At 42.7% G+C, this 24,978-nt stretch overlaps 1 protein-coding gene across 2 annotated transcripts in view; it reads left to right on the top strand.

Annotated features, from left to right (window-relative positions):
* Nucleotides 1–773: 773 nt before the first annotated feature.
* SEMA6A (semaphorin 6A) overlaps nucleotides 774–24,978 on the top strand; it is a 124,833-nt gene continuing 100,628 nt past the window's right edge. For both annotated transcript variants that reach the window (XM_069491921.1, XM_069491920.1), the window contains exon 1: nucleotides 774–1,434. The gene's annotated coding sequence lies outside the window, so the exon portion shown is untranslated. The remainder of the gene's footprint in view (nucleotides 1,435–24,978) is intronic.

Raw genomic sequence — 24,978 nt, 5'->3', positions numbered from 1 at the left:
TTCTGAAGTTTATTTCTAAGAACAGTCCATACACTGTGTAGGTTAAAAAACTACAGTTTTAAAACAGAGCGCCGTCGTTAATACCATTCTCTGTACTGTAGTTTATTTGCTTACTTAACATGGTTTATTAACGTGTATATGTGCGTAACTAATAGCTGTGCTCTTATCTTCCAAGGGTATTTTTAAAACCACACCGGCTTCTATCCAATTCATCTGGGTACGTACAGCGTCCACCACTTCTGGAATCTATCTCTTGATAACAGTAATCAGAATTAGAAAGGCTCGCCGTTCACTTACCCCCATCCTTTCAAACTTTTCCATTTAAGAAAATCGATGAACAAAACCTTTCTTGTAACTTGCTCCTGCACTACGTCTATTTTTATTTATTTTTCTGATTTGGCAGGACTCAGCAATGCTGTCCGGGATTTTTTTTTTCCTCCTAGCTAGAGCAGATGTGGGGGTGGGGGAGGTGAGGGCTGGGCTCCTGACCGAGTCGCCCCCGCCTGGCCTCCACCGAGCGCGTCTTGGGGCCGGGAATCGTGGTGGCAGGAAGCGGCGCTGGCCAGTCGGTCCCAGACTCCACCTGCAGCCACACCCCGTAGGTTCTCCTTCTTGGCCTCGCTCACTCGCACTCACACACATACACACCACAGCTCTCCTTTGGGTCGGAGGAGACGCCAGCCAAAGGAGGCGGGGTTGCAGGAGGAGAGTCCGCTCTGCGCAATCCAGTCCGGGACTTGGCTCCGCCCGGGAGCGGCGGCCTCTCCGGTGACAGAGGAGTAGTGAGCGGCACGGGGTGAGGCTGCAGCCAACTCCGCTCCCAGCGCACTCGGCTGCCCAGGCGCTCGGGACGCAGCAGCGGCGCTCCTCCGCGGTGCCGATCGCCCGCGATGCCCGCTTAAGTGCGTGCGGCAGCGGCCAGCATCACCACACCCGCGGCACCGCGCTCCCGGCCAAGGAGCGGGGCAGAGCCGTGCACCCCTGCCCCAGCCCCCACCCCGCCCCCCGCCCTGAAATGACTTGTTAATCGGCGCAGACACCACCAAGGGGACTCACCGGAGTGGAATCCAAGTGGAATTTGGATTTGGAGAAGAGTTTTTTGAACATTTACCCCTCTTCCTTGTTGGTTTTCTCCCTTTTTCTTCTTCTTCTGCTTCTTCTTCTTCTTTTTTTTTTTTTGGCCGTCTTTTTTTCCTCGCTTCTCTCCGACCGTCATTGGAGATGAACACAGCGCGCTTGCATCCCAGAAAGTAGTCGCCGCGACTGTTGCCCCCAAAGAGACAAGCACACATGTAGGAATGACAAAGGCTTGCGAAGGAGAGAGCGCAGCTCGCGGCCCAGAGAGATCCCCTCAATAATGGATTACTAAATGGGATACACGCTGTGCCAGTCCGCTCCGAGCCCCGGCCTTCTGCCCGTCGATGCACCGAAAAGGTACGACCCGGGCGCCCCGGCGCGCCCCACCTCCTGGGCAGCGGGGCTCCAGCCTGAGGGTCCGGGGGCCGCGACCAGCGCGTGCTATCGGCTTTGTGATGTCTGTGTTTTATTTTGTCTCGTGTCTCTGTCTCCCGAGCGTTGCCGGGTCCTGGGGGAGCAGCAGTGAGCCCTGCCCGCTGTTCTTCGCCCTGCGCCCCAGAGACCGCCTGGCTCCGCGTCGAGAGCTTCCCCACCCGCGTCGCGCACACGCCCGGCGCCGCCCCGGACCGCGACGGCGCGGATGGCTGCCCGACCCCGGGGGGTGTGTGTGTGTGTGTGCCGGACCCCAAGCTCATCCTCACTCTCGGGCTAGCAGGGAGTAGAGCGGGCCCGAGAGGGTGGGATTCTCAGAAGCTCCCTGTCTGGGTATCCAAGGCAGGGGTAGGGTTCTGCCCTCGAGGGTTGTAGGGGGATGGGTAGAACCGCGCTGTTTTCGTCCAGCGCCAGGTTTGGATTCTGGGTCGGGAGAAGGAGTTGTGCGGAGATGGTGTGGAAGGCAAGGCAATCTTTTGTTGTCAGCGCGGGGTCTGGGCTGGGCTCCGTGGAGTGCGGGAAACTTGTAATGGCCCTGGGCACCCGCGCGCCCTGCCTCTTGGTGAGATCCTGGCTCCTGTGGCCGCTGGCACCAGAGGTTCCGGGCTTTGTTTGCTCGAATAAGTGCCCAGGAGCGGCCTCTCGGTGTGGCGCGGCACCCCCTGGGTTCTGTCCCCCGTCACAGCTCCCAACCCGAGCGGCGAGGACACAGTCCGTCGCAGCTGCGTCCCCCTCAAGCACCGAGCCCTCCACGATGGGACTGGCGTACGCTGCGTCCTCCTCCGAGGTCTGCTTGGTCCCTCTCTGGAAAGGAGGTGTCCCAGGAGGGGGAAGGGTGGGGAGACCTGGCTAGAGCTGGCCCTGGGTTTGCCATTCGGACGAGGGCTCTGTCCCGACTCCTCTCTGTGTCCTAGAGCGCTGCCACAGAGGCAGGTCACCTGGGAGCAAGTCAGGCATTGACCACCCACCCCGCCTGACCCTGTTGGGGTGGGGAATGTCTCTTCTCCCAATTCTCCGCGTTTTTCTCAGTTCCTCACTATGGGAGACGGTGCCAAGCAGGATCCTGAGGTCTCCTCCTTTCTCGCACGAGCTGAGAGGCACAGGGGGAGCCAGGAAGCGGTCCTGGGCTTGTGGGTGTCGGGAAAGGAAACAGGGTTCCGCTGCCTTTCCCGCTCCCTCGCCGCCCCTCTGCCCAGCGCCTCCGCCCCTTTTACAGCACTGGGGTCACCGAACCAGGCGCTTCTGGAAAGTTTCTCTGAAAGCTAGGGGCAGCAGACACGACAGGATTGGGGCTCAGCGAGTGCAGTCTGTGGGAAATTGGACCCGGAGGAAATCATGTGGACAGCCCGGGATGCAGCTGGGACTAGGTGCCGGCCCATTGGAGAGTGGCGCCTCCTGGCCCGCGGCACTTGCTGGACCAGTCGGGGAAGAGATGGATGGGGGTTGGGGGATGTTGAAGCCGGACTCTGGATGCAGGTGCGGCCACTCGGGTCAGAGGCTGTCGCAAGGTGCGTGTGGACACTGGCGGGGACTCGCTCGTTTGCAAGTAACCAGCTCCAAGTGCAGCATCCTGAGCCTTCTGCACCTTGCGCGCAGTTTTTCATCTACCGGATGTCCAGGGAGGAGCGAAGCAGAGCCAGGTGTGCGTGGCTCCGGGGAGGAACGGGAGACTGGAGCCGCTGTCTTCACAGCCAGTGCAAGCACTTCCAGGGGCGGCCTCCGGGCCTGCATCGCCGTGGTCAGCCCTGCCGGCCATTCCGCGTCGGTCTTTGAAAGAAAGGTGACTGCTTTGGGAGTGTGGTGGCCAGGCACAGCCACAGTGGGATCGCTCCTTTTTTATGCCTAGTGGAAATCGAGTTGCTACTGAATGCGATCCGTGAAATGTTTAAAACACAGGCGCAGGCGGACACACATACACACACGCACACACAGAAAACACATATTATCTCACTTGCACTCACAACTTTCTTTGCCTCATATCTGAAAAGCCGTTTAACCCAGTTGCAGTGTTTTGCCAGCAGGTTTCAGAAAAGCTATTTAATGCCCCCCAGCGCTGGTTTTTAACTCTTTCTGGGATAATCCTGCTAATTGTCAGTCTTCTGTCCCCTGATATACACACATCTTGAGCATAAAGTCCATGGTCTGCTACGGTGATGGCAGGGAAAGATTTGTGGTTCTGGATACATTAATGCTTTATTTAGATTTTTCCCCCTAGAGCAAAGATGTCTGTGTTCAGTTGTGAATGAAAATACTCTACAGTTTTTACACCTTACCCAAATGGCTACCAGAGGTCAAGATTGCAAGCATTTTGTATGACTTTTTAATATCGTGTTTAGTCTGCATGGAGCAGTTTTATGATTTACAGTAAGCTTTGATTAAACTACTCCAGGCACCAAAGTTAATTATTAACCTAACCTTAAATACAGTGGCAGAACCGTGTCTCCACCTATTAACCTAAACTATCTATTAAAAAAAAATTGCACTAGCTATTTGAATTTAGTTTACCCATGCTTGTTTATATGGTAACTTTTATTTGAATCTTGAGTAATCCCCACTCCCAGTTATTACTTTGGTTTCAGGACATTCTTGAACGAGGAACTTTGCAAACTAGTCTAAAGCAGAAAAGAATGATCAGATTTAAAACCTCACTTTTGTGTTAGGAGTCTTTTTTTCAACTTGTTGTAAAGAAGCATTCTACTTTATGTTTCTTATTTACAGTGTTAGTGGGGTGACAATCTTTCCCATGTGTTAGGTTTTAGTTATCACCCTTTGGAGATGTGCCACATTCTCAATAATGCATATAATCCACATATGCAAATGTTAAGCAGACACCCAAAATGGTATCTCAGGAGCCATCTGCAGAATGCACTTATTGGTTAAAACATCTAAGCTTGAATAGGTTAAAAATTTATAAGAACCTGTATAGAACACTCAAGTAAATGTTGAATGAATGAATGAATGAAAGAAATAGTTACACATGGTTCACATTTCTCCACTTGTAGTGGACCTGTTTATTTTTCCTGGGGGGGAGGGGGTGGGAATCTATGCCCTCAAGCAAGTGGTTATTACAAAGTGGCAATAAGGGCAAGTCTTTATTTACACACAAACACACACCTCTCAAGTTCTTTCAAAGTTTAGTAAATGCTTTTTCAGTCATTTAAAACATACAGCATTTGCATTTTGAGTAGGCGGGTAACATTGCACTAGTGAAGTCTAGTGCTTTTTAAATCAGGATAGCAAAGAAGTAGGAAGACTGTTATCTTCATTGAATAAAAATAAGACATCCAAATTAAAATCTTGTATTAAATTCAAAATAAATACTCATGCTTTAAAAGGAGATAGGCAATTGCGCTCTCTTGTGAATGGAAGCAAAAAACACTGTTTTGAACGAGGAGGTAAGTCAGATAGTTTACTCTATGTACACAGTAGTTCAGCTCTTTTCAGAGCAGAACAAAAGAGTGATGATGGGACAAAAAGTTTTTTTAGAACTAGATTGCCAAGAACTGATATAGTCTCCCCATCTTATTTGTTTGCAGGAAGGAATCTCAGAACAAGCCAAACTAATTGCAAATGCTTTAATTAGGCATCTGCCATTTGTGCAGAGTAAAGCCTAGGAAAGCCTATCTCTGCGTGGCCCCTCCCCGCACCCTTCTTTAAGGTTTAGACAGTTGACTGCCCTTCTCCCAGAGTGGGGGTTCTTGACATATTTAGTGGGCACTGTGTGTTATGGCAGACACATTTGTGCATGCCAGAGGAGGGCAAAGCCTTGAAGCCATCTGGTGGGCCTTCCCATTCAGTGCCCCCACTCTCTTGGGGTGCCCTGGAGCCAAGTTGTCTCTGAGATATGTCTATTCCACAGTGAAGGCTTTTCTCTTCTGCCTTAAAATGTGCTGCAAGAGCAACTGAACTATTCTCTGCTGGCGACCACACGGTTGCCTCTTGGGGATATGGCAAGGTAGGGAAAGGAGGGAGGCATTTAATCCCTTTGAAATGGGCAAATGAGATGTCACACCACACAAACCTCAAGGGGAGAAGGGCTGCAGGAGAACTTCTCAGTATGGGACTATTTCATACAGTCTGTCTCTACACAAGGGTGTCTTGCTTTGTGAAACAGATGAGCTCTTGCAAAGCTTTCTTATTAGAATAATTCTAATTATACAAATGAAGAGTCTCATATAAAACTATAATACACTGATGATTTCCAAATAACCACTTCAGCCCAGAACTTTCTGCAGGACCTTCCTTGCAAATAACCAATGCCTACTGGCATCTCAAACTTTTGTTCAGAAAACCTCATTCTGGATCCTTCTCCCTCAAATCTACTTTTCTCATAATCTCCATCATGGTAAATGACAATTCCATTCCTTGTGTTGTTTGGCCCCCAAACCTGGTTCTCCCTGACTGTTCTCTCTCACACCCACATTCATTGCGACTGTAATGCTGTTGGCTCCACCGGAGCGGAGCGCATGCAGGCTTCCCCCACCCAGGTCTCCCACCTCTGTGGCCCGCACATTGGCCAAGCCCCTGCCCTCTCCTGCAGAGGTTTTCCTGCCAGCCTCCCAACTAGTCTCCCTGCTTCTGCTCTGGGCCCCCTATAGTCTTTTCGCAACACAGCAACTAAAACAGCAATGTTCTGGTTAAAAAAACAAAAAAAACAAAAAACACTAAGCCAGATAAGATAATTTCTCTGCTCAGATGTTTTCCCATCTTGTTCCAGTAAAAACCAAAGTCCTGCCTATGGCCTCTGCAGCCCCACATGATCTGCACTCAGGCCCCCACCTCTCTGATCCCTACTCCTCCGTGAGCTTCCTTGAATGTACCAGGCATGGTGTATTTTTGGGATCCTTTGCAGGGACTTTGCACTTGCTCTTTCAGGGTTTGAGGTGCTTCTTTCCCCAGAAAGCTGCATGATTTGCTCCTCATCTTCTAGTTTCTGCTCAGATGTCACTTTCTTGCAAAGCCTTTTATCCCTTTATTTCCTTCACCCTGTCCTCCCTAGGACTTCCCATTCCTTGGCAGGCTTCATTTTTCCCTTAGCACTTGCAATAGTCTGACAAACTATATGGTTGTCCTTGTTGATTGTCTGTCTTCCGCTAGAATATAATGCCACGAGGATAGGCATTTTTATGTCTTATTCACTGCTGTATTTCCAGCACCTAAAACTGTGCCTGGCACACCATAGGCCCTCCATAACAAGTGTTTGTTGAAGGAATGAACAGTGAATCTTTTTGCAAACAACTAGTCTTTATCTCTTTTGTTTGCCCTTGTTTTTCTATATAGTGTTCTTATCAAATGAGATACTTCACATGCATGAATGTGTGTGTACTGTCTTCCGTGTACATAGATGATATGTGTCATGCACCATTAGTGGAACGTTCACTGTGTGTTGTTTTCCCAGTCTTGGTGATGGATTGAAGCCTGTTCATTCCCACAGTCTAACCCAGTCTTCTTCTGTGGCCAAGAACACACATCTGTGAGACACCTGGTTGTGGCTGGAGGGAGTCTCAATTAGGTAAATTCAACTTGCCAAGAAACAGACTAAAAAGACAGCCAGCATTTATGAGGATTGAGCTTTTGACCCTGGCCTCTTTTGTTCTGCATTCTAATCACTGGCCACAGAGCATTCTTGCTTTTTTGGAGTTTGTTAATAGCAGTTTTAAAAATTCAAATTTCTATCTGTAGAATATAGTATGCTTATCAATCCATGTTTCTGCCTTGTATCAGTACGATATAACTGTTGTTGAGGATCCTGCATTTGCAGTTGGAAGACTTGGGTTCTAGACTGTTCCTGCCATGGACAAATCATTTAACTTCTGAGGCTTCATTATTTTAAATAAAATTGTGAATAGTAAACATATTTTTCCTACCTTATAGGATTTCTGAGAGGATAATACGAAATCATCAATATGGATGTATTTGGTAAAATATATACTCTGGAAATCTGGAAAATTTGATGCTAATTTCTTCCCTCCCACCACAGACCCTGGATGTAACAGAGACCCTACTTAATTGTCTTCTAATCATTAAAACAAAAGGTTATTCTCTGTTGATGTAGTTTTAGTGTAAATCACATTACGAAACTAAATAATATCTTCAAATTCATTGAAAACGCACAATCCATTTAGAGCACAGATAGCAACTTTATTAATCAGAATGCCAACCACATCAAGTAAAGATTGCTTTCAATATGACCATTAAGTCGGGCAAGGTCATGGAGTGGCACTCTGCCAGGAATTATTTAAAAAGTAAGAGAATTGTTTTTGCTCAGTTAAGTTCTGAAATAGTTCACATCAAAGTAACCATTAATGTAGAACAAACATGTCAGGGTGAACCAGGAGTAGCAGGAGAGAAGTTTGTTGTAACAAGGGCAAATTCATTCTATTTTGCGGTGTGAAGTTTATAAATGTGGAGGAACTATCAGAGGTAACGTAGTGGACAGCTCTAGAGGCAATACTGAGGTCATGCTTTTTTGGCAGACAACACACTTGGATTTGTATTTTTTTTTTTTTTTTTTTTTTGCCATTTACTAATAGTGTGACTTTGAGATAGTTCCTTAACTTTGCTTCAGTTTCCATTGTAAAATGTTAGTATGGTAATGTTAGGGTCGTGGAGAAGAGTAAATTTGACAACATCTGTAAAATGCACAACACAATGCCTGAGCAAGCAACAACCTCTCATTCAGTATAAGGTGTTATTTTTATTTGGGTGACTGTAGCCATGGAAAATGCCCTGGGAATGGATTTTTTAAAAGCACACAGTGTTTTTGTGGGAGGAGAGTACCAAAAGGAAATAGCTACAAATCTGTAACATAAAGAGATGATGTAAGGAAAACAACCTTTGGACCAGAAATGAACATTCACACCACAAGCTGGCCATAATGTCACGGGTTTTAACTGAGAAGCATGTGAGCAAGTCACTTACAGGGGGACAAAAGTGATGATTCTTTTCCTAACTTTGGAAGTTGAAATATCACACCCATGACATGGAAGGAAAAAAACATTATACAAATAAAACAATAATAAGCAGGGCCAGGCGTTACATCAAATAAGAGCCCAAAGGATAGTTGTTTTAAGAAAATGATAGCTATCACTTATTAACATTTTAAAAATAAAATGCACAATCTACACCCACTTTTGGACTCTGAAAGCAGCCCATAATGACTGTTTAGGGATGAGTTGAATTCCCAAGGACCACACCTGTCATAGGAGAGAAGCTGGGCTACCGATTGGACTCCTCCAGGACACTGGGGCTAGGACTTCTGCAAGAGGGTCTTCATGGTGGCCATGTGCCCGCCCGGTCACCCTTCCCTGACCAAGCTTGAAGTCAATTTGGGAGAGTGTGAATCTCCCAGCAAAAGCAAACTACTACCTCCCCTACAAAAGGCACAAAATAGTTGGCCGACCCCAGTAGAGATAGCACTTACTCTACTGACAGATACACTGCTACAAAACCTGAAATTTGATTCAAATGATAGTCATATAAGTTCTTATTAGTGAGAAAAATCTGACTTCTAAAAGGCACAGCAGAAAGGGAAATAAATTGATATCATCACCACAGTTCCCTGGACTCCTGCTGCCATTGTGTCTTCTAGAAATCCCCCCATGGCTTAGAATTACAGTTATTTTTATCTTGGAAAAAAAAAAATTCTCAAACTCTTTAAATGGAAAGGGGACATATAGAGAGTGAAGTAAATCAGCAATGAACATGCTCCAAAGACGGAAGGGCTGGCTCCTTCCAGCAGCCAGTGTGGCGACTATTTGTTTGAAAGTATTGTTAGTGATAGCTATTTCCACATATCGCCTTTAGACACAAGGCATTCCTTTACTATTCCTAGGTGCTTTCTAGTGATTTCCAACTAACCTATAATTGCCATCTGTAAAAAACAGAACGCAAAGAATCCATGCCAACTAAAAAAATTTAGCAGAAGAATCTCTAAAATTTGTGCTGTTTACCCGTCTCTTATCCCTTGTGCCCTCCCACGTCTCTAAGACCAGCCTTTGGCCATGATTTGATTTGAAGCATTTATAGAACTGGACAGGATCTGGCATTAAATACAATGAGAACATGCCAAATGTTTTCCAAACACGGAAAATAAACATTTTAGGGACTGGGAAGAAATAAAGAATATATTAATTGTGGCTTAATGTTATTTGAAAGCATCATAGACAAGCTCTCCGTGATGGATCCATTCTTCTTTTTCCTATTTCCGATTCTTTTCTTAAGGAGAGTATTCAATCTTTTCATTAATATTGCAGTGACTCCAGCACTTCCCCGCCCCTCCCCCAGACTCCTACTGTCCTTGCACGAGGAAACTGAGAGAATACTGATTGAGCTGGTGAATGGAAATGTGCCCTTCCTGAAAATGGAATGCCTTACGAAAAATTACATTCCACGAAAAACACTCAAAACAATCTAACAACTGTCCCTCCTCCTTTCGACCCTGGAGAGCTGCATGGCTTCATTCACACATTTTGGTTTTTGAATGCATTTGTTCGTAGGCCTCAGATACCCAGGTGGAAAACCTTTCTCTTAAAGCCTTTCACTGTTCTAAAAACATGAGCATCTGAGTTACTAAGAACACTCTCATCCCTGCATAGTGAGCGATAAATAGAAACCAAATTGTTTACAGCATTCTAAACTCCAGTATCTGTAGCAGAATGGCAGCTGAGTTGATTTTTATAAGAAGAATACTTGTTAATGGTTTTTGAGATGGATTCCGTGCTAATTCTTCTTGCATCATGAATGATGGCCCTCGCTAGACACTGTCGCTGGGATCTTCATCTATTAATCATGGAGGCTGCTTTCTTATTCGGTTGCCATAGTTTCAGTGCCTCAGATAGTGTTGGGGTGTCTTGGGAAAGGTTTGAGAATTATACTAGGGCTTGCAAGCCTTGCAGTTATTTTGGCAGTTGTGCTCTGAAAAACTGAAAACCGCTTCTCCTGTAATTCAGTGTTGGATTAAAAGAGGCAACTTCTGAGAGTGTCTCCCTGGACCTTGTTATGTGCACATCCAGCTGATATTTACTCCAGGATTTGCCTCTTGCTCAGTCTTGCTGGTAAAAAAAATTACAGTCCGGGGGCTGATGTCACTTTCATCTTTCCACAAGAAAGCAAAGGGGTGCGAACTCTTCATTAAGGCTATTCATAAATGTGGAGGTAAATGAGGGCATTCATGACTTTACTCACAATTTCAGCTTCATAATTTGGTTTTGGCTGTGCAGATTGCTAAATAAATATAATGACATCATGAGTGTTTTGTATCATGTTTTATTTTGGCAATGGAATCATTTAGAGCTTTACTTCAGGTTTAACCTTTATTTTTTAGGTTTGACACTCATTACTGAGACCATTTTACTGTATTTTGCAAAGATAAAAAAGATAACACATTTTGGACCATAGGTCTACTACTGCTTTGTCCGCTCTTGAGTATATGAACGTTTTTCATTTTAAAAATAATTTTAATATTTCGCTATTTTTTTTTTTTTTGGGTTTGTGACTTCAGGGTTGATTAGAAAATGCTCTCCAGTTGTGTATATATTGTATGACTCAGTCAAGAAAAGATTTGGGGAGTAAATTGCTGCAAGAGGGAGAGACGCACACTCTGGTGATTTATGTGCCTTGTGTGTGATGTAGGACACAGCTTGCTTTTGTTAGGCAAATTTGGCCTTGTGTAACAGATACTGGTACACTCCTCAATGTTTTAGTTCCCATTTCTCAAGTGGACTTTCAAGGACTCCTCCAAGTCTAAGCCAAGCAACTTGATTCCTTTGTAGATTAAAACATAAAATAATCTTACACTTGAAGCACACAGTGCTGAATTCAAGACCTGCAAAGCATCAAGTGAAAATTCAGGCTGATTTAGAAGAAGAAACTTTGAATTTATTACAAATGGTGGGACTAATCTAGAAAATTAGTCACTTTTTTTTTTTTTCCTAGAAAATGACTAGTTTTTATTTCAGGGTGAGCTTCAAAGCAGCCGTTTTAAATGTCCCCAGATCTAGCCTGCCAAAATTTTTGCGTAAGATCAACAAGCATTTTTAATGCACGTGCCTATTATGTTGACCCCTCCCTTACCCAACCACACTAAATGATTGATTTTAGAGGCCAATAATGTGAAGTAAATTAAAAGGATAACATGGCCTTAATTGCCACTGGCTTCACCAGGCTTCTGGGCACCGGAATTCCTTGTGGAGAAACACTTTCAAGTGTCACAGCAGTTTTTGATCATGTGGTCTGGCTTACCCATAGGCTTCAATTATCCCCAGCCTTTCTCTGCCTCTCCTCACAGAGCTCCAAGAAGCAAGGAAAACGTGCATTTGTACATTCCGTATTATGGACCCCTGATTATTTGGCAGGCTAAGAAAATAGGTACTGCATGTTTTAGAGTATTCTCCTAAGTTAGCTGCTTAAACAAAAAGACATGGAGTGGAGGAGAACAGTGGGACTAAGATCAAAGCTTTTTTTGTCAAAAGAAGAATTTTGGTGAATTCAGTCTGCCCTCCCTCCTCTCCAAGTGATAACAAGATTGTGATTACTCTTGGACTCTTGACTGTCCTATTAGACAATATTGCACACGTACCCTTAAGAAAAGTAAGCAGTATTTTTTGTGTGGTTGCCAGTCAAATACAATATGGACTTTAATTAACCTTAATTAATGATTTCTGATTACAGATTTTCTTTTGTGCCTTAGAAGCACAAGGCATCAATGCCTTGGAGGCAGTATTTAGGTGGAACATTTTCAAACAGCAATGACATGAATGTGCTTCCATTGTTTTGCCATGCAAACCACACTAGGTTCTTATTACAATGGAAAATGTGATTCTGCATCATTTTCAGAATGATCATATAAAGAATGAAAATATCACCTGGAGTACCACTGAAATTTATCAGTGATGTGGATAGAGTAGTTGAATCTTTAGTGGAAGCATTTTTAATTGTAAAAGAATTTACCTATCAAAATTGCTGATATTTACTGGCTTCTAGCTTGATTCAAGGCCATTCCTCCCAAAGATTGAATGGAACTTTGAGTGGTTCCCCAATTCTTTCAAATAAAAGCATACCAGATGCTAGAGGGGGTGACCAAAGAGTGTGTCCTTTGCCCAAGGAATACCGTTTACCAAGTGCTAAACATGAGAACCAGGGAATACTGTACACACTGGAGAGAATTGGGCCTTACTTTTGGTTAGTTTTTGCTATGCCATAAGTTACAGAACAAATATCAAGAAGCTGATGTTAATGAGCTATTTACATTCAACTTGTAACTAGAGAGTCTAATAAAAGTTAGATATAATATATTAATGCCAACTTATAAATTAAATTTCTGTGTGAACAATTATTTTGTAGCTTATACGAAACCCTAATAGCATGTAACCCATCTAGTTTAGCATAATTTGTGCTTATGAATTATAAATGCTTAGTTCTACAATTGGACTTACCGATCTGTAGCCATCTTAATGAAAAATTACTGAAATTAAATTGATTTGTAATATGTGCTGTACTGTGTTCTAGGGTAGTGATTATCTAAAGTAATTTTCAGTGCTTGTCCCACTGCATGCAGTATGGTTTTATTTTTTATAGAAATAAAGTCTGCCCTGTGGCATGATCCCGCATTTTGCCCAGCGAAGAAGTGTCAAAAGTAGAAAGAGCAGAGTAGTTTCATATGTAGCCAAGAGAAAAGGTAACACATCATTTGGATACTTTTTTCTTTTAAAGGGATGTTCAGAGTACAGGGAAAAGTTTTCTATTAAAAAGTCAGCTTTTATCTACAAGGTGTTTCCTTTCTTTTGTGATGAGGGGAAGTAAAACATGTTGAATATGCTGATTAATGAATTCTCCAGGGATATCTCGGAGGGTGGAGCTTTCGTTTTCATATTTTGTCATGTCCAGAACACAAGACCTGTTACTATTGCCCGTTCCCAAGAATAAAAAAAACGACATAATTGCCTTTGCTGTTAGAAAACAGCCCCATCCAGCTCTCCAACAGATCTTCCAACATGCCAGGTGTGCAAGAGAAGGCTTTGAAATGTTGTGAATAACTTGACATTATCACATTGTTAGTGAAATGCAAATTATTCTGAGCAGAACTTGAAAGGGTTTTAAATGTAGGACTAGGACAATGCATTTTCTTGCATGTTGTCAACCATATCTAGTCTTAACTCCTTTGTTCTGTGAAAAGTAATCATAATGTATTTGCATCTTTCATTGTTTCTCATTGCCCGTGTTTGAAGTGCTCAACACACCTTCCTGGGTGGCACCTTGTTGGGGAGAGAGTAGACTGGGGCTCCCAGCAGGGAAGTGTTCTGGCTGGGCCCTTCTGCGGAGGCAGCAGATTCCTTTCCCCAGACAGTCTTGCTGATTCCCTCATCAGGATTAGGAATCAGGCTTACTGATGATAACCAACACCGGCAGAATTCATATAGTGTTTACATTTCTTCAAAGTTCATTTATAAACATTGCCTGATTTAATCTTATTACAACACTGTGGGTTACGCAGGGCAGGTATTATTATGCCCACTTTAAAGATCAGATAACTGAGGTTCAGAAAGGCGAAATACTTTGCTAAGAACTCACCTCTGGTTAGGGAAGGGCCTGGGACAAGGTCTCCAGCCTTCTGAATCTGAATTTTGTACTTCTCCATGTCATGGCGTTGTTTACTCAATACCTAAAACATCTTTTAAACGATTACAGTCTTTCAACCAGAGATGTTCTCACCTTATTCCTGTTATGCAGATTGAACACTGACACAGAACAAGTTTACAAGTAGCTTCCTAAGGACGCCACGTGAGGCTTTAGGGCAATCTGGACCTGAATTCCTGCTTCTCTGTGGAATACTGTTTGTGCGAGGAGACATTGTCTCTGGAGGTTCTTAGAGTCTTGAATTAAAATCATCCAAAAGGACATCAGTTGACAAATGGAGAGTGTTTTTTATTTGGGGTTCCAGTCCTATTTTATGATAGGGATAAAAATAAATAGTTATATTCGGGTGGCAGTTTTGACCCTGGCGCAGGATAGAACTGGAGGGACAGAAAGTCGAACCAGATATTCTGTCAGGAATAGCCTCCCGGGGCTTGCAACCTACACCTATAAAACAGAAACACGTTTTTAGCAGGAATAAAGTAGACCCTGTGGCACAACATAAGTCGGCCTTCCCTCTGATAAAGGTCGTTTTACTCTAGTTCAGGCTACTGGGTCGAGCGGAAGCAGCAGTTTAGTTTAATCCAACAGATATATATTAGCACCCACTGTAGGCAAGGAAAAGTTCTAGATACTGCAGGGACAACCATGAACTAGCTCAGAATTTACAGATTAGCTGTGTACCTACTGTAGGCCGGACACGGGCTCATATTTTAGAGAAGAAGGTAGAGACATGAAAAGTGATGGTGGTGTAAGGTCTGACTGTTCTCTGCAGAGCCGTGAGGATGCCAAGAAGGCTGGGAGGTCACCAGGCAGGGCTGGGGGAAGTAGGAAGCATTCGAGTCACACCTGAGGAATCGGGGAGGTCTCAGTGGGGGGGGGGGGGTGCCTTGTGAAGGGAAAGGGCAGGAGCAAACGCCCAGAGGCAGGGAATGGAGGACTTGGCCCCGGGCAGCAGGCGGTCATCCTGGTGACTGGAGCACAGGGACCAGGTCACGTGGGGAGCCTTGAAAACAGAGAGGGTATTGTGAGCAGCTCCGCCCAGCTAAAGAGGGGACATAGTGCTGCAGGTGGCTGGAGCTTTTCAGCAAGAAGATGATGTCACCAGATATATGTGTTAGAAGTACAAATGTGTTAGCACTGTGAGTGGAAAAAGGAAACAGATTCTGGGTATGTTGGCAAGGTGCAGCCGACAGGACGTGGGGACCAGTCGGATGTGTGGGGTAAGGGAGTGGAAGGAGTGAGAAAGGGTTCCAAGGTGTCACATCTGGGGAGCTGGGTGGATAGTGGTGGCATTGGCCAGGATAAGAAGCCAGGTTTATAGACAAAATATTTAATTAACAGCTGTCATAAGCTGTATTTAAGTGACACATAACAGGCCAAACACCAAAGCCTTGGACCTAGTCCCATTGTGCTCACCACCAGCCCTGTAAAAAGAGTAGTAAAGGTTTTCAAACCGAGGGTGTTTAAACTGTCCCATTTGGTCTGGCAGCTGGGACCACTTTCTCCAACATCAGGAAGGTCCATCCATAATATGAAGAAGACCGAAGCCCATCCAGTGCAGCGACAAAAACTGCAGGGGGACCAAGGGCTAAATGATCAGCTCATGTGAGCATCAGGGCATATATGGAGCCACCTGGTTCCTGTTTTATTCATTCCAAACAATTTTACTTCGTGAAAGTTTTTAAATTCTGAAATTAGATATGCCTGTGTTCTCCCCCCTCCCCCAGCCCCATGTTGGGCATATTTATATGAATGTTTATCTTCTAAATTGCCTTGTGCAACTGAAATGTTACAGATGATGTAATTCACAAAACACAAATAACACCTACATTGTGTTGTTTATTTAATAAAGTGTTAATCAGACAGCCAGTTCTTTTTATTTCCTGCATTGCACTAAAATTGAACACACTGCTTATATAGTGGAAGGGAACATGTGGTGTTAGATAATATTTTATTCAGGAAGAAATAAATCTTCATTGCACAGGTGATTGAGGTATCACAAATTTCATTTTATGGTTTCAACCTTTAGATAAGTATTGATATAGTACAGATGTCCAGAAGAATCCTCCCATGCCTCTACTAGATTAAAATAACAAATATTATACTATAAAAAAGAATCCTACAAAGATGCCTATTCTTTATTTACCCTTCACATTGCATTTTTCTTTCTGAAGTTTCTAACTAAAACTTGTAACATGAAAGTTTTATTCTTATTTTTTATTTTGAAAAGAAACTGAATAACAAAAGTAAAACAGAACAGGATTAGAGACATCAAGCATTTTCAGGGGTCTTTAACAAATTAAACGAGTTTCTAGAAAGGTTCTAGAGAACCTCTATGAAACTGTTTGCTTTGATGCCTTATTTTAAAGGCACATTAGAATTAAACATTAAGTAATAATATGATTTTTTTAAATGTTGGGACACCATGTTTGAGTTGGTTATCCCCATGCTGAGAAGCTGAATTACAGATTACTTATCAGATGTATGTCAAATTAGCACATACATGCTAACTTTACTTGTTGGCTGCCCTCTAGTGTTACTGAATCTCAGCACAACCACTTTTGTTTAGATCCCACGAAAGGAGAAAACACAGACAATGCTACCATCTAGTCAGCAGCTAGCCCAGCCTAGCTGGACACTGTCCCCGAATACAGTTAAGAAGTATATGGTTTGAAAGATTTTGAATAAATTAAAATGTGCCCATCACCAATGCTCTTAATGGCACAGAAGACAACATTGCATGGAAAAACATACACTGAACTAAAGCCAAACTGAGTACGAAGTCCAACAACAAATAAGAAGTTTTAGGACTACCATAACTAATTTTACTTATATTTTCTATTTGATATGTGCACAAGAGCTATATATGATAATATAAGCTCTATCTAAATAAGTCTAAAAGAACTTCTTTAATAAGCGTAAATAAAAAATTACATGTATCAAGAAAAGCATTTCAACCATCATTGGGTGGGAGATGTTTGACCAGACAGACAGCCTAAAAGTTTATAGTATAATTAATCCTCCAAGAGGAGTTCTCATACTTTGACCCATTTTCCTATTCAAAACCTTAGAAGAGTATATTCAGGCACTTTAAAGATTATTCTCTGAAGATATTAAGAAGAGAAAGCACACCCTGCAGCCTGAACTGGGGAGTTAAGTACTTTTCTGACAGTAGCTCTGCTTTTTCTTGGATGAAGGAGTTATGGTACTCCAGAGTCTGCAGTAAGTGGGGAGAGGACTTTCAGCCTCAATAGCTGTTTTTCGCAAGTGTAATGTTGGCATTCTCAGTGGGTTATGAAGGTAATGTTACAATGTTCTAAGTACATCCAGCTCACAGCAGCAGAATGACTGACATTCGTTCCATAAAAATGGTTACTGATGATGATGATGATGATTTCCCAAAGTTTTGAGACTAAGATCAGAAAGAACAACTAAGACCATGTTAGTGCCAGACACACACAAAATGAAGCTGAAAGTCAAAATGACACCTGGGAATCAGCTTCTTTTCATTAGAGTGCTGTCATGATGGAGTAGTTCAAAGTAGGAGTCTGGACGTTGCCACTCTGTTGGCTATGAGACCTGGGAAATGCTACTTAATGTCTCTAGGCCTCGTCTTCCTCATCTGTAAAAGGGAGATACTAACAGTGCCACCTCATAAAGTGATTCTGATGATTAAATGAGACAATATGTACTGGGATGATGTCCAGTACGTAGTAAGCACTCAATAAAAATTACCCATTATTATTTGACTTCAAGTCCTCCTAATAGAATTAGCTAAATTCCATGTTTTGTGTCACCAGTAGGGTATGGGCTCTTGACATGTAAGTTAAAACTGAAAAGACAAGGTGACGAGAGGACAGGAGTGTTCAGATGAGTCTTTCTGCCTGCTTCTGCCTCTTTCTCTATGTTCTTTTGTGTTTCAGGGCATGATTTAAAATAACTGAATAATCATTATTTCATTTTATTTGGAAAATATTGAGTACATGGCCACTATGTACAAGGAGCTAAATTAGATCCTATTGGATGTTTACAAAATATTAAATAAGGCATGAGAGCCGAGGTGACTGAGTTTTGCTATAGTTTTTATTTGCCTTTGTTGGGTGCAGTGTTCAGCAAGGAGCCTGTGTTTATCAGGATCCTGCCACATGTCCTGAGCCGCAGCCTTCCTGTACTGTGGGAACAGAGGATGTAGGAACTCTGAGGGCATAATACGGAGGGTTTCCTCACTGGGTGAGTTTTCTGAATCCAGTGCTCAGATCGTAGGTGATGTTGTATTTGGAATCACGATGCTCAGGAATTTTCACTAACAAAGCGGCCCAAAGTCTCTGTTAATTTAATATTTGACTCAGAATCAATGTATAGATAAAAACAAGTCTGCTTTGCAGAATAAAACTTTGTTACATGTGTCATTAACTACTTAGACCAATAAACTGAACAGTCAGATTGAGACATTGGCTTTAAACACTTGTTTTTCACAAAAAACCAATAGCTGAACCCCTAAACAGCAAAGTGAGTGGATTGGAAAATAAATTCCTATTTTGACCCTCCTTTCACCCCTATTTCAGTGAGGTGTAATGAGGAGACAGAAGAGAAGTTGGGTGATTGAAGAAGAAAAACAAGGGCCAAACTGATCATTAGCTCTCAAGCAAACAAGAGTTAATTTTATCTTTATGCATCCTAATTATTTATTTGAATGAGCAAAGCCTAATTCAAAAATAAGGAAGTTGTTGGTTTGGGGTTGGGGAATGTGCTAACAAACAAGTGAGAGCTTGGAGACTGGGTGTCTCCGGCTTAGATAATGGGAGCTGGAGCCCCTCCTTCCTGGTGGCAGTGAGAATTGTGTGCATTTGGTATTCGCCCAAAGTCAGGACCATCTGACAGCTGTTTGGTGTTTCTCGTGAAATGGACTTGGGCCCTGGCCAGATGCTAGTGGACAGATGTTCACGACACAAAAACCCTTCCTCAAGATAGGCGCTAATTGGCACTCTCCTATCAATCTCAACAAATAAGGCCAGGAATGGGCTGGGTCTGCTGGTGGCCAGCCCAATGCCCACACCCGCCTCTCCTGGCTTAGGGGGAGCCCTGTTGGGAAACTGAGCTTTCTCCCTAGTCAGGGGCTTTGGTTCCACAGCGTCTTGACATAAAACCCCTGAAAAGGTATTTTATTTAATGTTTGTTTTATATGTAAGTATGTCTGTATGTGTGTACCTAATCGAAACCTGTCAAGAAACTGGACAAATGAGTGATCATTTGGACTTTACTGCCCACTTCTCACCAAGGCAAGTTTTAAAATGCAGAATTTCCTCCACAAACTTGGTGTCTAGGCAGTATTTTTTGAATAAATATCTTATAAAAGTTACCACATATTATTTTCATGGGAACCCCTCCAAGCCCTCCATGTGAATGTGTGTATTTCATTTCAACCTTTACTTATAGTTGATTGGTAATAGCTGCAAGATAGTCTTGTGAAAATATTTTTGTTAAAATGGAGTTTTTAAACACTGAAGTTGTTTCAAGGGGGTATCTTAGGGGCAAACTGGTTTGACAATGACCCATAAATAATTACTAATACATGGGCTTGCTCCTACTTGTACAAGATGCAATTAACTGTCCTTGATTTCAACAGTTAAATTGTCTTCTTAGTGCCTGGGGCACTTTTTGAGTAGGAATTCTCCCTGCCTTTTTTTTCCTGTTAATTTTGCAAGTTGGGAACAAAAACTCTAACTTTTGGCTTATTACTAATGGAATCTGTTACCCATCTATGGACTGACAAATAATAATTCTTTCTAAGGCAGAGTGTGATTGGTCTTATAATATGTGATTTAAGATACTTTGACTGATGTTATTGTTCATTGCTTTTTTTATGGACTCAGACCATAAACAGACACAGAATAGACAGACACCCCTTCCCCGCCATAGGGCTCTCTGCGGCCCTCTTCCCAGCGCCACCCACTAGTCTTCTTTTCCCCCTCCCTTTCCAGGGGTAAAGCTCTAAGAAAGATCCACTCTGCACCCCAGATCTTTCCAAATCCCCATCTATATGAACCTACCTAAGGGTGAACACATTTTACCAGACATTTCTGTGGTTATTTACCCCCCTAAAAATTACAGACTTGATTTGGGGCTCTGTTAGATTCAGTGTGAGAAGCTGTCTTAACATGGTTGAAAGTCCATTGATTTTTTTTTTCCCCCAACATCTCACTCCCAAGATTTCTCTGGACTAGGAATCCACCCCCGCTTTCCCATTCTCTAGCATGGCTCCTGCTCCCTTGAAAGAAAGGCTGCTCTGACTAAAGGAGCTAGAATATGCCCAGCAACCAAGGCTGGGTACTATTGAGTCCATTGTTTGCTCCCAGCACCGTGGAGCCAAATCTCATTTTATAGCACAGTGTGTTCTAGGAATTCCACTTCATCAGTACAACAGACCTTCTCTAATGCCTTCCTCTTTTCCCCCTTTGCTGCTGTCACAGGCAGCGCCACGCAGTCCTGCAGCAGGCAATTATAATTCACTTCTCTCCAAGGCTCCGCTCTCCCCGTTTGCAAGGGACCACAAGGCATCAGCTGCCATATTAAATAGACGCTAATGACACCAAGCGTGATCAGCCAAAGCAGTGGTCGAGATGGTGTGTTTAAGATTTAATCCCTTTGAGGGACTGAACTTGGAGTTCAGAGGTGCTTTCACTACAGTGGTTACATTGAGGTTTATGAGAAATTCGGCTAAGATTAAGCTGGGTGGATTTTCAAATGCTTAAAGAGTGAAGGAGGAATGTGTGTTTCAAGTGAATATATTAATAAAAGTTTCCAAACATAGTCACAAAAAAATAGGTCTGATACAAAGTTAGGCAAGGCACTACGCAAATGTGCTATATGTGCTCATTTTTCCTCTGTGGTTTTCAAAACAGTTTGCTGTTTTCTAAATGGGGAAGTGTCCTTTGGTGACCTGCGAGGGTTCTGGGGAATGAATGAATGCTTCTTAGTGCACGGCCAACTCCTCCTGGGCTCTTTTCTGTGCAAGGAGATGCTTTTCTCCTGAGACAGGATCTCTCCGTCATTACTAATTTATCCCTATACCCAATCCATATAAAATTTGACTTTTTTAAAAAAACTTTCCAGTGTATTTTGGCAATGGTTAAATGAAAATGTATTCATTTTTGTCACATCTGGCAACATTTGGCACCACTTATGAAATAATTTTCTATTGGACTTGTAAAATTGTTCCATTAGTAACACTTCCTGTAAGTAAGTGTAAGTGTAAGTAATTGGAAGTGTAAATAAACCTTCCCACAACTGTCCCGCCACCAATTTAAAACGGTTTTGAACTTTCCTCCTGGTAGAGAGGACGCAACCCGATGCTCTGCCTAAGATGGAGGGTGTCTCACCTTCTTATTCCCTGGGCTACTTAGCTAAAAATAATTCAAAAGCAATTTGAACATCAGAGGAAGCCTTAGGCCATAGACACTGTTATGTCACACATTCTGGGACATTTTAAAAAGCAGGAACAAAGCCCATGGCTCACCTTGCAGTGCTCTCCAGGTTAATCAGTGATTCTTTGACTGGTGTCAGTGACATTTGGTGGGTAGTGATTGGCATGCTTATGTTTTTTGTTGTCACCATTTCTCCGGGTTAATGTAGAAAACTGCAGTCAGAATCTACAGACAAGATGCTGTGACTGACTCTCAGGAGAATCTTTGTGGCAAACATCAGGCAGATATGTTTTACAGCTTTCCCCTCGCTGTCAGAAAGCTGACGGCTCCTGATACTTTCAGTTGTCAGTCCAGACACACTAATTCTTTAGTGGGATTATTGATGTTGTTGTTGTTGTAGCATGTCTGTGTTTAATTGCAAACAGGAAACAGGAAGAGAAATCTGGTTGTGATTACAGCATCTGGGATACCTATTTTATCTGAATTTCATAATCAGGTCAAAACTTAGGGGCGAGTGGGAGGAAAATGACTTCAGCAAATGAACCTGTGTGCACAAGAGAAGAGAGGTGGCTTGTCATTGGTTACCTGCAGAGTAGCCAGTGCCTGGGTTCAAATCCAGATTTCACCACTGGCCAGCTATGTGACGTAAAGCAAACTCCTTAACTTCCCTGTGCCTCAGTTTCCTCTTCTGTAAAATGGAATAGTAATAGCATCTGCCTCAGGGTTGCTGTGAGGATAAAATGAGTCAATATGTATAAATTGTTTAAGTGCGTATTACGTTGTAAGCACTAGATAAGTGTTTCCTATGTTTACATCCCCCCCAATCTTCTGCTCATTTAAACATGCTAAGGAAGAATGAGCTGCCAAGAGAATGTGTGCGTGTGTGTGTGCATGCTTGTAAGCTAGAAAATATCAAGCAAGATTGATTCTACACTTTAACTGTTACATGGGCAGTTTGGCTTTTGTTGCCTACCTTGTCCATTCTGACACCTTCCCTACCCTCAAAGCCACCACATGTCACTCCCTTCCTCTAACTTTCCCCTTCAAATTCTTTCACCCATGTTCTCTTTGGTCATGGCTTGTACATCTAAATGTTACTTTATGAATTCCATAAAGCCACTCATCTTTGAGGCCCCCAAGAACAGAGACTAAACCCTCATTATCCTGTGTGCAGTGTTACTTGATGAATGTGCTAATGGATGCTAATGTTTGAAAATGGAGCTAACCCAAGACTTCTTATGACAATATTGGATTCCTATCCTTAAGGGTGAGAGAATTTTCAGCATGAGGGTACTCGGGAGACTGGGTTGCCAAAGACTTACCTAATCAAAATCTCCATGGTTGAAGCCTAGGACCCTATAGGAGTCAATTTCCCTCAGATGGTTGTGATGGTAGTCAATTTTGGGAGCCTCTGATTTAATTAATTATTCTGAGGATAATGTTCCTTATGCATGAGATGATTATAGAGCTAAGCTTTTCTCTCAAGGTTTTGATGCAGACCAAATGCTGTTCTATGTGTTTTTATGAAGCAATGGTTAAACGAAAGCCCCAGGTAAACCTAAGGCACCATTATTACTGCTAGATGCAGGCTACCTGGAAACTGTGGCAGATCTTCAGAGTACAGGGCACAGAGATGTCCACCAGGCAAATGCTGACAGGTCTTTCAACAGATAGTCATTGGAGAGGAATATTGGATCAACATTTCTGGGAAAATCATCTTTGCCTTTGCAGTGGTTCAGTAAAGCCAGTTAAAGGCAAAGTCTCCAGCCCACAGAGCCTGCAATGGGGTTCTCTGTATCATTAGATATTGTTAACATTAGCACTTTTGGAGTATTATTTCACAGACCTGGTTTCGAGTTCAAGAATTAAAAGGTGGAGTAACGGTCTCAGATAGCTTCAAAGAGGATCATTCTCTGGGTAATCTCTCCTTTCTTAAAATAATCCAGACATTGCTGACAATGTGAAATTTGTGACTGACTTTCAGTAGATATGTTTCTTTTGCTTTTAGAATAAAAACCAAAGAGGTTTAGAAGTAGTCATCAAAGGAAATCTTACGGAAATTAATGACCTAAAATAATTGGAAGATATGTATTAACATTTATATTTTAAAATTACAATGACTGTGATTTAAAGTACCTTTAAAAAAATAAATTCTTTAATCATCAACTCCTTTCTACTCAAACTCTAAAGGGATGTAGTTCCTCATTTTCTGTTTGTACAAGTTTAGTATCTATCACTGACTTCAGCATGATCCTAAAATGCTCATTTAGAAGGCCCATGAGCAATGGAACCAGTATTTATCTGGCTCACAGGTGACTGAACTGAACGAGTGCAGTGACCAACCACACAGGCAGCGCTCGCCTTTGTGAGAGAGATGTTTGTGGTGGTGCATCAGTACTCGTTGAGTATTCTGATTGTTGCTTGTACACCATTAAATGCTCTGAAAAATGTTATAGTTTGTACATAGTATAAGTGATATGGGGGAAAACTCTCTTGTGAATTTTGCATAAATGGTGTACTACATTCCTGTTGTTACCCGAAAAATACTCACGTGGCATATTCTGTTAACAATAATTGGATATTTATGCCTCATTAGAAGAGAAGAGTATAATTTTCCACTTATTATGAATAAAGTAATTTTTATTTCATGTCTCCAGTTTCCAACCTCTGTTTATATTTTGTTTCTCTGGGAAATGTTGGCAGAGGTGAAAAGGAAATTAGCCTCCCCACACCCCTAGTCGGAAGATGGGCAGCCGTGTGTTGCTGGGGGCTCTGGTTGGAGCTATCTCCATACTGGCTTCCCACCCTCGTCCTGGCTTTCCAGATGTCATGAGGGTTTTATCCAGAAGATAAGGATGAGCAAGACCCCCCCCCCCACCCCTGCGTCTGATCTCTGTAGGCTTCAGCACTTCTGTTCTCATATCTGAGCTCTCCAGATGCTATGGGAGGGTGCAGAACAGGGAATTTATTCCATTATTAAAGCTAGCCTCTCAGACTCCAAGAAAAATTTTTATTTCTGGATTCAGTCCCTCAAATGGTAGAGGCTTATAAAGGCTTTTAAAGTACCCTTTTAGTAAGTCCTTGGCTATATTAAGGGAATTTAGTATGTGATTTTTTTTTTCCTTCTAGTTTTTAGAGACATCCAAGAAATGATTTATCAGGTTCATTTTGTTGTTTGCTTATAATGATTTTTATTTTTAGTTTTAGTTGATTCATCAGAGAGCCTGAAAAGGACTTATTTGCTCTTTCCATCAGTTTGCACCGAGAACCTTTAAATTAGTGGTTTAGGGTACTGTGTCTACAAGATCATGCTTCCCTTATTGTACACTTCTTTCTAGAAGGAAAAATTGCCGGCAGAGAAGGCCAACCCTATCCCATTATTCCTTTAGTTTCCAAGGTAGTATTCATT

The sequence above is a fragment of the Eulemur rufifrons genome, chromosome 17 (genome assembly GCF_041146395.1).
Source record: "Eulemur rufifrons isolate Redbay chromosome 17, OSU_ERuf_1, whole genome shotgun sequence".
NCBI lineage: Eukaryota > Metazoa > Chordata > Mammalia > Primates > Lemuridae > Eulemur > Eulemur rufifrons.
The sequence above is the reverse complement of the archived record's forward strand: the minus strand, read 5'-3'. Positions and strand labels throughout refer to the sequence as shown.